General features: G+C 44.7%; 1 long non-coding RNA gene across 1 annotated transcript; it reads left to right on the top strand.

Annotated features, from left to right (window-relative positions):
• The first annotated feature begins 4 nt into the window (after positions 1–4).
• On the top strand, positions 5–13390 carry LOC136383570 (uncharacterized). The gene is made up of 2 exons (XR_010747428.1): positions 5–169; positions 12920–13390. It is a non-coding gene; the product is annotated as an uncharacterized lncRNA (long non-coding RNA).
• Positions 13391–13779: the final 389 nt, after the last annotated feature.

Raw genomic sequence — 13779 nt, 5'->3', positions numbered from 1 at the left:
CGCCGCCCGCACGCTCCTTGTCCCGGAGTTATCGACCTCGTGCGCTTCCCAGCGAGCCGCCCGGCCCCTGGCACCTGGCCCCCAGCCACAGCCTGGCTGCTCATTCCTGGCCGTGGACTCGCAGAGTTCGTGGGGGTCAACTTCTAAAGCGCGGTCCCCAGGTGAGAAGGTGAGACAGTCCTTGGGACCTGAGAAAACCGAGAATAGTCTGGAAATGCTTTACGCGCGGGGTGGGCCCCAGGGAGGGGGGGACGGGCGTGCAGTCCTGGCCGGGCCTGCCTTCCACCCCCACTGCCACCTGCTGCCCCATTCGGGCCGCTCTGTCTCCCGGTTGAGAGCCAGATAAAGCAGCGCACTGGCCGTGGGGAACGTATTGTTGGAGAAATACTGTACGGTCTCTCCGCTGAGAAAAACGGGAACTTACGCTCTCGCTGAGCTGCTACCAGGGGAGTCTAAGAAGTTTGAGGAGGCCTGCAGATCCCTGCCTCAAATCAGTGACACCCAACTGTGGGCACTTTCCTCAAGACTGAGCAGTGCTTCACAGTCTTCCGGGCTTCTGTAGCTCGCAGCAATCCCGGGACGCGTTCGCATCCCATTCAGATAGGAAGAGGGAGGCTCATTAGTGACTTGCCCAAAAGAAATACATGAACTGAGGGTGCCAGGCACCCTGCTACGCCCTTTAACCCACACTGCTGTTGCATCCTCAGCCAGGCATTTTACAGATGAAGAATCAGACTATGGCCACAAGATCCACCCCGGGTCATATAACTGATAAGGAGAGAAAAGAGGGTCAGGCAGGGAGGGCATCATCCAGACAGCCCCGGGAAACATGGGCAGAAGGCTCAAACCCTTCCCCCTCCTGACCTGGGAGGTGGAGAGCCTTTCCCCTGCTGGAGCTGAAACTCCGGACCTCACAGCTAAGACGCTGGAATGCTGTGGGTCTTTGGTTCCTAAGTCCACGCGGGCCTTGGCCCTCTGGATCCTGGGGCCCTCCCTCTGCACCCAGTCAGTGCCAGGTATGCAGCTCCTGCTGGCATCAGGCTGGGCCCTGGTTTGAAGGAGACTCGTGTTAAGAATGAGGATGGTGGTGAGGTTCTCTGCGCTGTCTGAATCTTTATGGCAGACCTGGTCAGCACTGGCAAAATAGGTGGAACTCACCAGTTTTTATACAAGAAGAGACAAAGGTCTGGAGCAGGGGTCCCCAAACTACGGCCCACGGGCCGCATGCGGCCCCCTGAGGCCATTTATCCGGCCCCCACCGCACTTCTGGAAGGGGCACTTCTTTCATTGGTGGTCAGTGAGAGGAGCATAGTTCCCATTGAAATACTGGTCAGTTTGTTGATTTAAATTTACTTGTTCTTTATTTTAAATATTGTATTTATTTCAGTTTTGTCTTTTTACTTTAAAATAAGATATGTGCAGTGTGCATAGGGATTTGTTCATAGTTTTTTTTATAGTCCGGCCCTCCAACGGTCTGAGGGACAGTGAACTGGCCCCCTGTGAAAAAAGTTTGGGGACCCCTGGTCTAGATGGTTCAGTGACTTATTGTTTTGTCTCTGTGAAGATGGGAGCCCAGCACATCCATCCATAGCACCTCCCCATCTGCCCTGCTACTATCCAGCCTGCGTTCCTCACACACTCCAGCCCAGTGTTCCCCATCCCCTGAGTAAAAACCACACCAAAATGTCAGAAGAAGCTTGGAAACAAAGATGAATCCATAGCAGCTTCAGCACACAAAGAAGTTTCAGCACATGTCTGGTCAGAAACTGGGGATCAGAGAAAGGTAAATAATAAATGATCTCACTTATATGTTTAATCTAAAAATCAACCTACAAACTCATAGAAAGAGATTAGATTTGTGGCTACCAGAAGAGGGGGATAGGTGGGCGGAGATTAGAGGAAATTGGTCAAAAGGTGCCAACTTCCAATTATAAGGTACATAAATACTAACCATGTAACAATGTACAATAAGATGGCTATCTAACACTGCTGTATGGTATATGAGAACATTGTTAAACCCTAAGAAGTTTTATAACAAGGAAAAAAATTGTTCCTTTTTTTCCTTTTTATTGTGTCTGTATCAAATGATGAATGCTAACTAACCCTATTGTGGTAATCATTTCATAATGTGTAAGTCAAATCATTATATACCTTATACTTATACAGTGATGTATGTCACTTATATCTCAATAAAACTGGGGGGGAGGGGGCACTGAAGAATGACCAGGATGCTCTTTTTCCAGTCTGAATCAGATTGTGTCCCTTCTCAACTCTGAACATTTCGGTGGCTCCCGGCTCACCACAGCCTGCAGTGTCCTACAGGATCTGGCCCCCTTTACATCTCTGGCTCTACCCTCTACTCCTCTCCCCCTTGGCTTACATCACTTCAGTCACACTGGCTACCTTGTAGTTTCTCAAATGTACCAAGCACAATTCCACCTCAGGGTCTTTGCACCTCTTCCTCCTGCCTGTGTAATATTTTCCCCACAAATTACGTGACCTCACCTCCTTCAGGGTTTTATGAAATGTTAAATTAATTGTTAGAGTGTACAGTAGAGACCTTAACTTGAACAGAAATCAGGAGGGGCTGTGGGAAGAGCTATCACACCTATGTCACTGGGAGGGCCCTACATCAGAGCTCTGTGGTTGTAACAGCTCCTCTCCTAAACTCCCTCTCTCCCTCTGTAAAGTACTTCCTCCAACTTTGTACACGTGGCTCATCATGTCTGCATGTACCAGATTGCTATCCTTTCTCTTCCCTGAATAAATTCTTTTGGTACCAGAGCACCTAGTCAGATTTTGCTTCATGGTCAACCTTTTGGGAGCTCACAGGGATCCCAGAGAAGGAACCTTAAGGGCTACAGGGCAGGTAAGCGACCAGGAGCCGCTGTCCCATAGAGCCACCGGGGCTCATGGCTCTCTGGCTTAGTGGCTTAGGCTCGGTCTTCTGGAACCCAGCTTCTGATTTTGTAATCAGAAGCTCTCTAGGCTTTATTCAAGAACTTAGAGGGGTTTTATTGTTGTTGTCAAAGAGCCTTGCTTGTTTGTTTGATCATTTGTGAGCTTGGTTGACACTTCAGCCTGACTCTGTAGAAGCACAAGGCTGCTTCCTGGAAATACAGTAGCTTTCTGACAGATTTTCTCTGGAACCAGGTTGTTTCCACAAAAACTGAGTCTAGCCTCTGGTTGGATTCTGTCTGGAACCAGACTGCTCCAATGGAAGCTGTGTCTCGTCAGTCTTAGACTTGTATCTCTTGAAATCAGGCTGTTTTCCTACATGGGCTTTTAAACTTTGGCCTTCCCTCGCTGTGATCAGGGTGCTGAGAGCAGTGGTGTATGGTCAGTAGCTGCTGCTACCATCACAGCTGCCTGGCCCGTGCAGGTTCGCATTAGATTCGATCAGACAGTAATGAAACAACGGAGCCAAGAACTGGTGGGCCATTAGCTTTAATCCTAGCTTGCACCTGGCAGGCAAGAAATACACACAGTGGGAAAACACTTCCCTTTCCATTCAGGGCTCCCAAAGCCACTGCCTTATCCGAGTTTCCTAGAATCAAAGGTTTCTAGCTCTCCAGCCTTATTCACCTCTGTTCCCCATCTCCTTCTCTCTACACAAACTCTGCACAAACTGACTTCTCCTTCAGCACTCCGCCATCTTGGCTGCTTCTTCTCCCCTCCACGTGGCCTTTCTCTGCTCTCTCCTCTAATGCTAAATAATCTCAGGAACCAAGAGCAAGCTCCCGGTCTGCCCCACTGTATAGTACAGAAATCAAAACCTTTAATCCAATATACAAACAAGAAAGTCTCCGATACAAAGTCACTTATCTGAGGCATAATGAGATTCCTCACGAGAGTGCACCACCCCACATCAAAAAGGGTGGCAAAGGCTTAGTCTTAAAACTAAGCCTTAGGGCCTAATTTCCAAAATTTACAAAGAACTCATAAAACTCAACAACAAACAAACAAACAATCCAATAAAAAAATGGGAAGAGGACATGAATAGACACTTCTCCCAGGAAGAGATACAAATGGCCAACAGATATATGAAAAAATGCTCAGCTTCATTAGTTATTAGGGAAATGCAAATCAAAACTACAATGAGATACCACCTCACACCTGTTAGATTAGCTATGATCAACAAGACGGGTAATAGCAAATGTTGGAGAGGCTGTGGAGAAAAAGGAACCCTCATTCACTGTTGGTGGGACTGTAAGGTAGTACAACCATTATGGAGGAAAGTATGGTGGTTCCTCAAAAAACTGCAAATAGAACTACCTTATGACCCAGCAATCCCTCTACTGGGTATATACCCCCAAAACTCAGAAACATTGATACGTGAAGACACATGTAGCCCCATGTTCATTGCAGCACTGTTCACAGTGGCCAAGACATGGAAACAACCAAAAAGCCCTTCAATAGAAGACTGGATAAAGAAGATGTGGCACATATACACTATGGAATACTACTCAGCCATAAGAAACGATGACATCAGATCATTTACAGCAAAATGGTGGGATCTTGATAACATTATAAGGAGTGAAATAAGTAAATCAGAAAAAAACAAGAACTACATGATTCCATACATTGGTGGAACATAAAAATGAGACTAAGAGACATGGACAAGAGTGTGGTGGTTACCAGGGGTGGGGGGAGGGAGGGCAGGGGGAGAGTTAGGGGGGAGGGGGAGGGGCACAGAGAACTAGACAGAGGGTGGCGAAGGACAATCTGACTTTGGGCGAGGGGTATGCAACATATTTAATGACAAAATAACCTAGACATGTTTTCTTTGAATATATGTACCCTGATTTATTAATGTCATCCCATTACCATTAATAAAAATTTATTTAAAAAAAAAAAAAATAAAAAAAAAAAATAAAACTAAGCCTTAGGCTATAAGGATCCTGCCTGCTTACAGCCTGTCCCCCCACATCCAACGCAAACTATAAGCTAGCAAACATATACATCATATTTGCAAACTTATTTGACCAACAAGTGGTTTGCAACCTTTTCACACTTGGGGACTGGGGAAAATAAAATTATTTCAGGAACCGCTAAGACAGAAATCACCCTGAGCATAAGTGAATTCAACAGAGATCATTGAGTCTATAATCTTCATACAACATCAGGGTGGCTAACTGCTCCGTGGACCAGCAGATGAAAAACACTGTTACAGAGTAAGACTGGCCTATATTTAACCTGCAGGTTGCTCAAGCTATTTGGATTGTTTGGGGCCCTTGCTCTAGAGAAAAGTCTTCAAAAAAGGGGATCTCATTTATTTAAATATTTTAAGACTCTCTTCTTCAGAGATTCCTGTTGAAATCATGTTTAAAAGCCATGGTCACCCTTCATGTGCATATGAATAACTGAATAAGCAGATCTGAACAAAAGTAATTCAGAATATCGATGGCCACCTTGGGGAACCTTTGACATTCCCAAACTTACTTTTCCTAAAACCTAACTGGACAATGTATCACTGAAACTAGCAAAGATGAATGGAATGCCTATTTCAAATGTTATTTTGAGGCTTCCAAATGGTACCAAGTATCTGAAGTTGTCTCTTTGCAAAATAAACTTAAAATTAACTGGGGCTACCGAACTTTTACAGAGAGAAAAGATGGTTTTTAATAAGGTGACCCACTTTTTTACAATGAAAAGGAGGACGAAAATAAATGGAAGAAAACAATGTCATAAATAAAAAACATTTTATTCATTGTAACAATAATACTCTATAATATGATAATTGCATAATAAAAAACATTTGTAATATTTTATATTGTAATTATGCTTACATGCCTATTAACTTTTAATAATAATTGTAAGAAAAAAGTACTCATTTAGATACAAATATGTCACATCACACGCAATGGATCAACTCTGCATCAACCGAATACGGACATTTACAGATTAGTCTTCCAATATCAGAAAGGAGGACACTTTTCAAGGGAGGGAGGATGAAACTTACAACAGAAGGACTGTCCTCCCTAAAGGAGGACGATTGGTCACCTTACTTTTAAAGCCTCATGATCTTCACCTCCATGGCCGTCTTGCCCTTCCCCTCAACCCCTTTGTTTCAAGCTTCACTTCCAAATCTCTCTGGTTCTCCACTCTCTGGCTTCCTTCCCTCACTTCCGGCGCCAACTTCCTCCGAATTTTCACTCACTTCCTCTTGTCCCATTAAAATTAAGCCTCTGAGAATCCTAACATACCTTAAGTTTCATTTGTCCCCTGGACTAAAGCTGGATTGCAAGCACAGTTAAAGAATTCTCTAAGGTATAACGGAAGATCCTCACAGATTTGCTGAGGAGTTTTGATATAGTTATTCAGACCTATCAGCCTGGGTCTTCTGATTTGTAGCAGCTAATTCATATGCTAGTTATGAAGGCCAGCCAGCCTCACTCGGGCCCTCTGAAAGACATTGAATGGGAATTGCCCAATGAGAACACCCCAGGGGGGATTTAGAAAAACAAACCTCAGATTTTTGGAAAGAAGCTACAGGACTCCCTCCAGAACCTCACTGAGCAATTACAGTAGCTTTTTAAAAGTCCGTTGATTGGAACAAAACAGTCAGACGTGTCTGTTCCTGATTTCAGGTTGTTTGTAAGGAAAATTCTGGTCTTCAGTCAGAAATAGATTACACTGGGGTAATCTTTAATAACCCTTTGTTTTTTTAGGGGCTGAACCAATACCTTTCCCTTTTAGTCAAAAGGACCAGGATGGAATAGGAAAGCATACCCACCCAAGATTTGGTTAATTTGACCAATCAGCTTGCTCATACCCTATCAGAGGTCTCCAATCCCCAGGCCGTGGACCGGTACCGGTCCGTGGGCCATTTGGTACCGGTCCATAGAGAAAGAATAAATAACTTAACGTTATTTCCATTTTATTTATATTTAAGTCTGAACGATGTTTTATTTTTTAAAAATGACCAGATTCCCTCTGTTACATCCGTCTAAGACTCACTCTTGACGCTTGTCTCGGTCATGTGATACATTTATCCGTCCCACCCTAAAGGCTGGTCCGTGAAAATATATTCTGACATTAAACCGGTCCGTGGCCCAGAAAAGGTTGGGGACCACTGCCCTATATGATCCATCTAAAACTAAGGTTGTCAGGATGTTTAATTTTTAGCCCTGGCGTATGAAGGCCCCTATATGAAAAAAGTCTCCTGGCTTCTGCTTCATTGTAAAAGTGAGGACATTGGGAAAGGGATTGTGGCAAACTTCAGCACTTCGGGCACACCCAGTCCTCTCACCAGCCTTCCCAAGGTCTCCTATCCCCGGGGGTGGGGTTCTGTGCAACAACAGGGGCTTTTCCCAGCTCTCCCTCTTAATCAGTTTCAAAAAACTTTCCCTCAAATGGGTAATGAGTCTGTCTCTGTCTTTATGACCCCAGCTCCTGACTTGGAGTACTAAAATAGTTCAAATAGTAAGGATTTCAAATAAATGTTAACAGGTTTCTGTCTCTGAACCTACAGCCTTTTAGCTGAGGCCCTTGGAAAGGTACCCCCGCTCCTTCCTCCGTTCCTCCACTCTGTTCCTGTGTTAGGCTGACATGCCCTAGACAAGTGCTATCCCTGAATTTCTTTCTCCCAAAAGAAGGAGATAATACTAGAATTTGACAGTAGCTGTTAAAATAGCCACTCAAGAAAATTAAATACTGTATTTCCCCATATATTAGATGCACCTTTTTTTCAAAAAATTTGGGGTCTAGCCTGACCAGGCGGTGGCGCAGTGGATAGAGCATCGGACTGGGATGCAGAGGACCCAGGTTTGAGACCCCCGAGGTCCCCAGCTTGAGTGCGGACTCATCTGGTTTGAGCAAAGTTCACCAGCTTGGACCCAAGGTCGCTGGCTCGAGCAAGGGGTTACTCAGTCTGCTGAAGGCCTATGGTCAAGGCACATATGAGAAAGCAATCAATGAACAACTAAGGTGTCACAACAAAAAACTTATGATTGATGCTTCTCATCTCTCTTCATTCCTGTCTGTCCCTATCTATTCCTATCTCTGACTCTCCCTCTGTCTCTGTAAAAAAAATTAAAAAAAAAAATTGGGGGTCTAAAACCTGGGTGTGTCTTATACAGTGGTTGTAGATTTTTTACTTGCATTTCCCACTTTTTCATGCTTGTTTTTGCGCTCATTGTTGAAGACAGTGATTCGTCATCAGACACAGATGAGAACAAGCTAATGGATGGGAGTTTTGACAGTGATGAGGAGCTGTATGAATTTTATGATGAATAAAACTTGAGTTCAATAGCTTTATGTGATACATTTTTTTTTTCAAATTTCAGGCCCCAAAATTAAGGTGCATCTTATCCATGGGGAAACATTTCCAATCTCTTTTATTGTTCCATACCTGATGACTCTCTAGCTAAATCTGATAGCGCTGATCAATTGTTCTTACTGGATCGACTGTTACCCTCTTTATGGACAAAATCTTCAATGGATATTGGCAGAATCCACAGTGCACCCCCACCTACCATCAAGATTCACATATATTCTTCAAAACCCCTTCCCAGAATTGATTAGTATCTCTCTTCAAGGTTTAATGCGCATAAGAGATGAGTTCAGCCCCTGTAACACACTCATTTTATCTGTGTGAGAAAACCAAAGGAAGGAGGTGGGGGGTTTGCTTTCAAGCACTAAACCGCATTGTCATCCCTCCAAACCCTGTTGCTCCGAACCCTCAGCCGCTACTAACGGCCATTCCAACTGGGAGTAGGTTCTTTACTGTAACTGCTTTATGCAGTACGTTCTTTAACGTTCCGGTTGACAAAGCTAGCCAGTAAGGACCTTTTAGCCTTCTCTTGGGAAGGAGAACAACTCACCTGGATAGGAATGGCCTCCGAATTTTACTGAGAGCCCTCCTTACTCCTCACAAATTCTGAAGACTGATTTGGATGAGGTCGTTTTCCCTAAACGTTCTACTTTGTTGCAATATGTGGACAACTTGCTTCTTTGCTCTTCCTCCAAGGTCCTCTCGCAAAAAGACAGCCTCTGCTTGTGAGAACTTTCAGCTTTCAAGAGGCATAAGGTCTCTAAAGGAAAATTGCAGTTTGTCCAAACTCAGGGTTAATATCTGGGACATCCGATACTGAAACAGAGTGCAGCTGATTCCAGAAAAGCTTCGTGGTGCCCTAAGTTTCCCGGGGCCTAACGAAGTGTCAGCTCCACAGCTTTCTTGGGCTAGGTGCCTATTGCCAAGATTGACTCCCAAATCTCTCTTATGAAAACCTTCTATAATATAGAATCTATATGTTTTACTCAAGAATGAAGTCCTGACTCAATTACATTAGAAGAACAGGACAGCATGACTTTTAAAGCCTTAAAGGAGACTTTAATAAATCTATCTGTTTGGGGGCATCTCAAATATCAGATTCTCTCTCTCTTTTTCCTCCCAACCCCCTTTCTCTCTCTCTCTCTCTCTCTCTCTCTCTCTTTGTCTCTCTCTTTTGCTCTTTGTATATGAGAAGTAATGGAATGCCCTTGAATTACTCACCCAAAAACATGAGGACCACATTAGGCCCTAGGATATTACACTCAGTAGCTGGACCCTATGGTGTGTGGACATGCCCATGACAAGGTCATTCCTGCCACTGGTATTTCGGTTGAGGCCACAGAGGAAATTGTTCTAAGATTTCTTTGTGCCCCATGCAGTAGAATCCCTCCTAAATTCTCCTCACACCAGGATCTTCCATTAGTTGCCTGGCTTCCTATAAAGTCCTTTCGTAGTGGGAAGTAAAGGGCGCCAAATATACAGAGATGGGAGGTGGTTTGACTTTGGATAATGGACACACAACATTACATGCCATGGAAACGTATACCTGAAACCTGTGTGTTCCTATGGACCAATGTCACCCCATTAAATTTAATTTCTTATTAAAAAGAAAAAGAGAGAGAGAGAGAGAAGGGGGAGACAGACAGGAAAGGAAAGAGATGAGAAGCATCAATTCTTCATTGTGGCACCTTAGTTGCTCATTGACTGCTTTCTCATATGTGTCTTGACTGGAGGGCTCCAGCAGAGTGAGTGACCCCTTGCTCGAGCGAGCGACCTTGGGCTCAAGCCAGTGACCTTGGGCTTCAAGCCAGTGACCTCTGGGCTCAAGCCAGCAACCATGGGGTCATGTCTGTGATCCCATGCTCAAGCAACCTAGGGGTTTCAAACCTGGGTCCTCAGCAGCCCGGGCTGATGCTCTGTCCACTGTGCCACCACCTGGTCAGGCAAATTTAATTTCTAAACAAATAAATAAAGTTCTTTTGTTAACTGTTCCCCACATCACTCTTTCATGTTGTAATAACCTTAACCCAGTTACTCTTCTGCCCTGTAACAGTGACAAAGCCACTCATGCCTGCTTGATACTGATGGGTCACCTCCTTTTTAATGATCTGCAAGAGACTCTTCTAGATACAGCTGATTTCTCATGGTTTGCAGATGATTCACGTTGAAAAAGTGAAATGAAGAGTGCTGTGCTGGGTATACTGCTGCAACCCCTTTTGAAGTCTTCAAAGCAGCATCTTTACCTTTGGCTACTTCATCCCAGCAGGCTGAATCCTATACCCTCAGTCAGGCAAAGCTGCCATCATTTATAATGATGATACTCATGCCTTTCAGCAGCTCATGATGTTGGAATGTTATGCAGATAACATGGCTTCCTCACTGCCAGTGGAAATAAAATTTAAAATGGCCCGTACATTCAGGAGGTATTGCATGCTACACCTTCACCTGCTGCTTTTGCTGTTATTAAGACCCCAGGGCATCCTAAACTTGACTCTCTGAAAAGTACAGAAAATCTCCCTGCTGACATTCTGCAAGCAATGCTGCCCTTAAAGGGACCAGCAGCAGACAAACCTCTGTCATGGTCCGTGGGGATATTTTACAAGCTGATAACTTAGAAAAACTGGGCAGAGAAGCCCAACAATTGGCTTCAGAAAAAAGACAAGCAAAATTAGAAATCCAACAATTGTTGGTCTGATAAAAAGAGAAAAGCCAAATAACAACCCAGTCCTACCTGAGACTCTAAAGTATCCACACTTAACTACTGTGCAAGCATTAGACCAGGGGGCCCCACACCTAACTACTGTGCAAGCATTAGACCAGGGGGCCCCACACCTAACTACTGTGCAAGCATTAGACCAGGGGGCCCCATACCTAACTACTGTGCAAGCATTAGACCAGGGGGCCCCATACCTAACTACTGTGCAAGCATTAGACCAGGGGGCCCCACACCTAACTACTGTGCAAGCATTAGACCAGGGGGCCCCACACCTAACTACTGTGCATGCATTAGACCAGGGGGCCCCACACCTAACTACTGTGCAAGCATTAGACCAGGGGGCCCCATACCTAACTACTGTGCAAGCATTAGACCAGGGGGCCCCATACCTAACTACTGTGCAAGCATTAGACCAGGGGGCCCCACACCTAACTACTGTGCAAGCATTAGACCAGGGGGCCCCACACCTAACTACTGTGCATGCATTAGACCAGGGGGCCCCACACCTAACTACTGTGCAAGCATTAGACCAGGGGGCCCCACACCTAACTACTGTGCAAGCATTAGACCAGGGGGCCCCACACCTAACTACTGTGCAAGCATTGAACCAGGGGGCACCAAACTTTTTACACAGGGGGCCAGTTCACTGTCCCTCAGACCGTTGGAGGGCCGGACTATAAAAAAAACTATGAACAAATCCCTATGCACACTGCACATATCTTATTTTAAAGTAAAAAAAAAAAACAAAAAAGGAAGTAGTACTGTATGTGAGCAATGCCGCGCTTTGCGGCGCTGCCACATACAGTGCTCCTCTCACTGACCACCAATGGAAGTGGTGGTCATTCCGGAAGTGTGGCGGGGGCCGGATAAATGGCCTCAGGGGGCCACATGCGGCCCGCGGGCCATAGTTTGGGGACTCCTGCATTGTCCCACTGACAAAATAATAGCATTTATGAATCACTATTGGTAGAGAAGTATTAAGACTATGAAAAGTGTCTATCTCACTTGTCCCACTTATCCAAAGTACAATCCAGGGAACCTTATTTGCATGGCACTCAGACATTATTAATTGCCTAATGGACCACTCAAGGTTTGATAAATAGATTTCATACAACTTACACCATCTCATGGAAATAAACATGTTTTAGTCCTGATCTGAATGTCCTCTCACTGGATGGAAGCTATGCCTTGTAGACAGGCTACCGCCTCTTCTGTGACTAAAGTTCCTGTTAGAAAAGATTATCCCTTCCAGAGGAGCCTTTCCCGAACTCCAAAGCAATGGCAGAGCCCATCTTACTGGTCAGCTTTCACCAGTCTGTGTTCTTTGCCAGTCTTACATTTCCACTGTGCTTATGACCCTCAGTTCTCAGGTGTAAACACACTAACTGCATTATTAAGACTCAGTCAGCAAATTTATAGAGACCCTCCAAATACTGTGGCCAAAAGTATTGTCATTATTCTTTTTAAATCTCAAAGCCGTCTCTTTTTGAATGGAAGAGACACCAAAAAATAATAATCATTTCCTCCAGTCTTGCTGGAAGGGCCCCTAGCAGATACAGTTGACTAATCCCTGTGCTGCTGCCTCTCCGGGAGGGACTGTTGGATACATCTGTCGCATTTAAAGAAGGCTCCAAAACCTCATTGGCATTAAACACAGACCTGTGCCCTGAAATTAAAGCTGTCAACACTGAAGCAGATGGTCTCTGAAGGAGACAGTTTTCCCGAAACAACTGGAGCAGGCCTGTACAAATCTTTCCCTTACTGTTGCTTCTTACTTTATTTTTCTCTTTTTTTTTTGCGGAAATAAAATATCATTGTCTACATTTCCCAGTCTAAGGTGACAGGAGAAACTTTTCTAGTTATTGGATCTGACATCAAGAACTTTGATCTGCCTAAGACAATAATGACCTTTATTTCACTACCTACAGGTTTGAGCTCCTGGTTTAGAATCACCTGTTTATCGTGTTGTTTTAAGTTTTCTGTTGTATCTACTTGCTATGAGCTCTGAGCCTGCTGCTCATTACCCCTGGATGAGAGCTGTTTGCCCTTCACGCACCTTCCTTCCGACTTGAGACAGGACACTGAGAAGAGGTCCTTCTGGACATACAGGGCGAAAGGCTGCTGAAATCAGCAGACCTGACTGTTGATCAGTGACGCTTGCTGAGAAAGATCCTGATCCAAAGGGGGGGGAATTATAACAGAGAGCTCAACTTGGCCGGAAGTCCGGAGGGGCTGTGGGAAAAGCTGTCCTATCTATGTCATAAGGAGGGCGCTGTGGGGAGAACTCACAGCAGAGCCCTATGGTTAGAGCAGCCCCTCTCCGAAACTCCCCCCTGAAGTGCTGCGTGGATGAGATTGCAATTCTGTCTTTTTCCTGAATAAATCTTGTTGGTGACAAACTCCTAATTCGATTTTGTTTCACAGTGGACGTCACTTTCTCAGGGAACCCTGCTTTAACCACCCGATCGAAATGTTACCACTCTCCCTAAGATTTCAGATTCCCGTACTGTTTCACTTTCCTCGTTGGTGCTGATTCCATGCTGATGGAGTATTTACTTTACATTTTACTTTATTTGCTTTTTGTCTCACCAACAGAATGTAAGTAAGCTCCACCAAAACAGTCATTTCCGTCCACGTGTTCCCTTCTGCCTCCAGCACCAAGCACACAGGAAGTGCTTAATTGTTAAATTAATGAATTCATGACAGACTTAAAACAAACAGGATCCACTTGACAGAAATAAATAGAGCTGAGGAACCTACCCCAGACAGGTAAAGGAATGGTTCAAAG

The sequence above is a fragment of the Saccopteryx leptura genome, chromosome 11 (assembly GCF_036850995.1).
Source record: "Saccopteryx leptura isolate mSacLep1 chromosome 11, mSacLep1_pri_phased_curated, whole genome shotgun sequence".
NCBI lineage: Eukaryota > Metazoa > Chordata > Mammalia > Chiroptera > Emballonuridae > Saccopteryx > Saccopteryx leptura.
The sequence above is the reverse complement of the archived record's forward strand: the minus strand, read 5'-3'. Positions and strand labels throughout refer to the sequence as shown.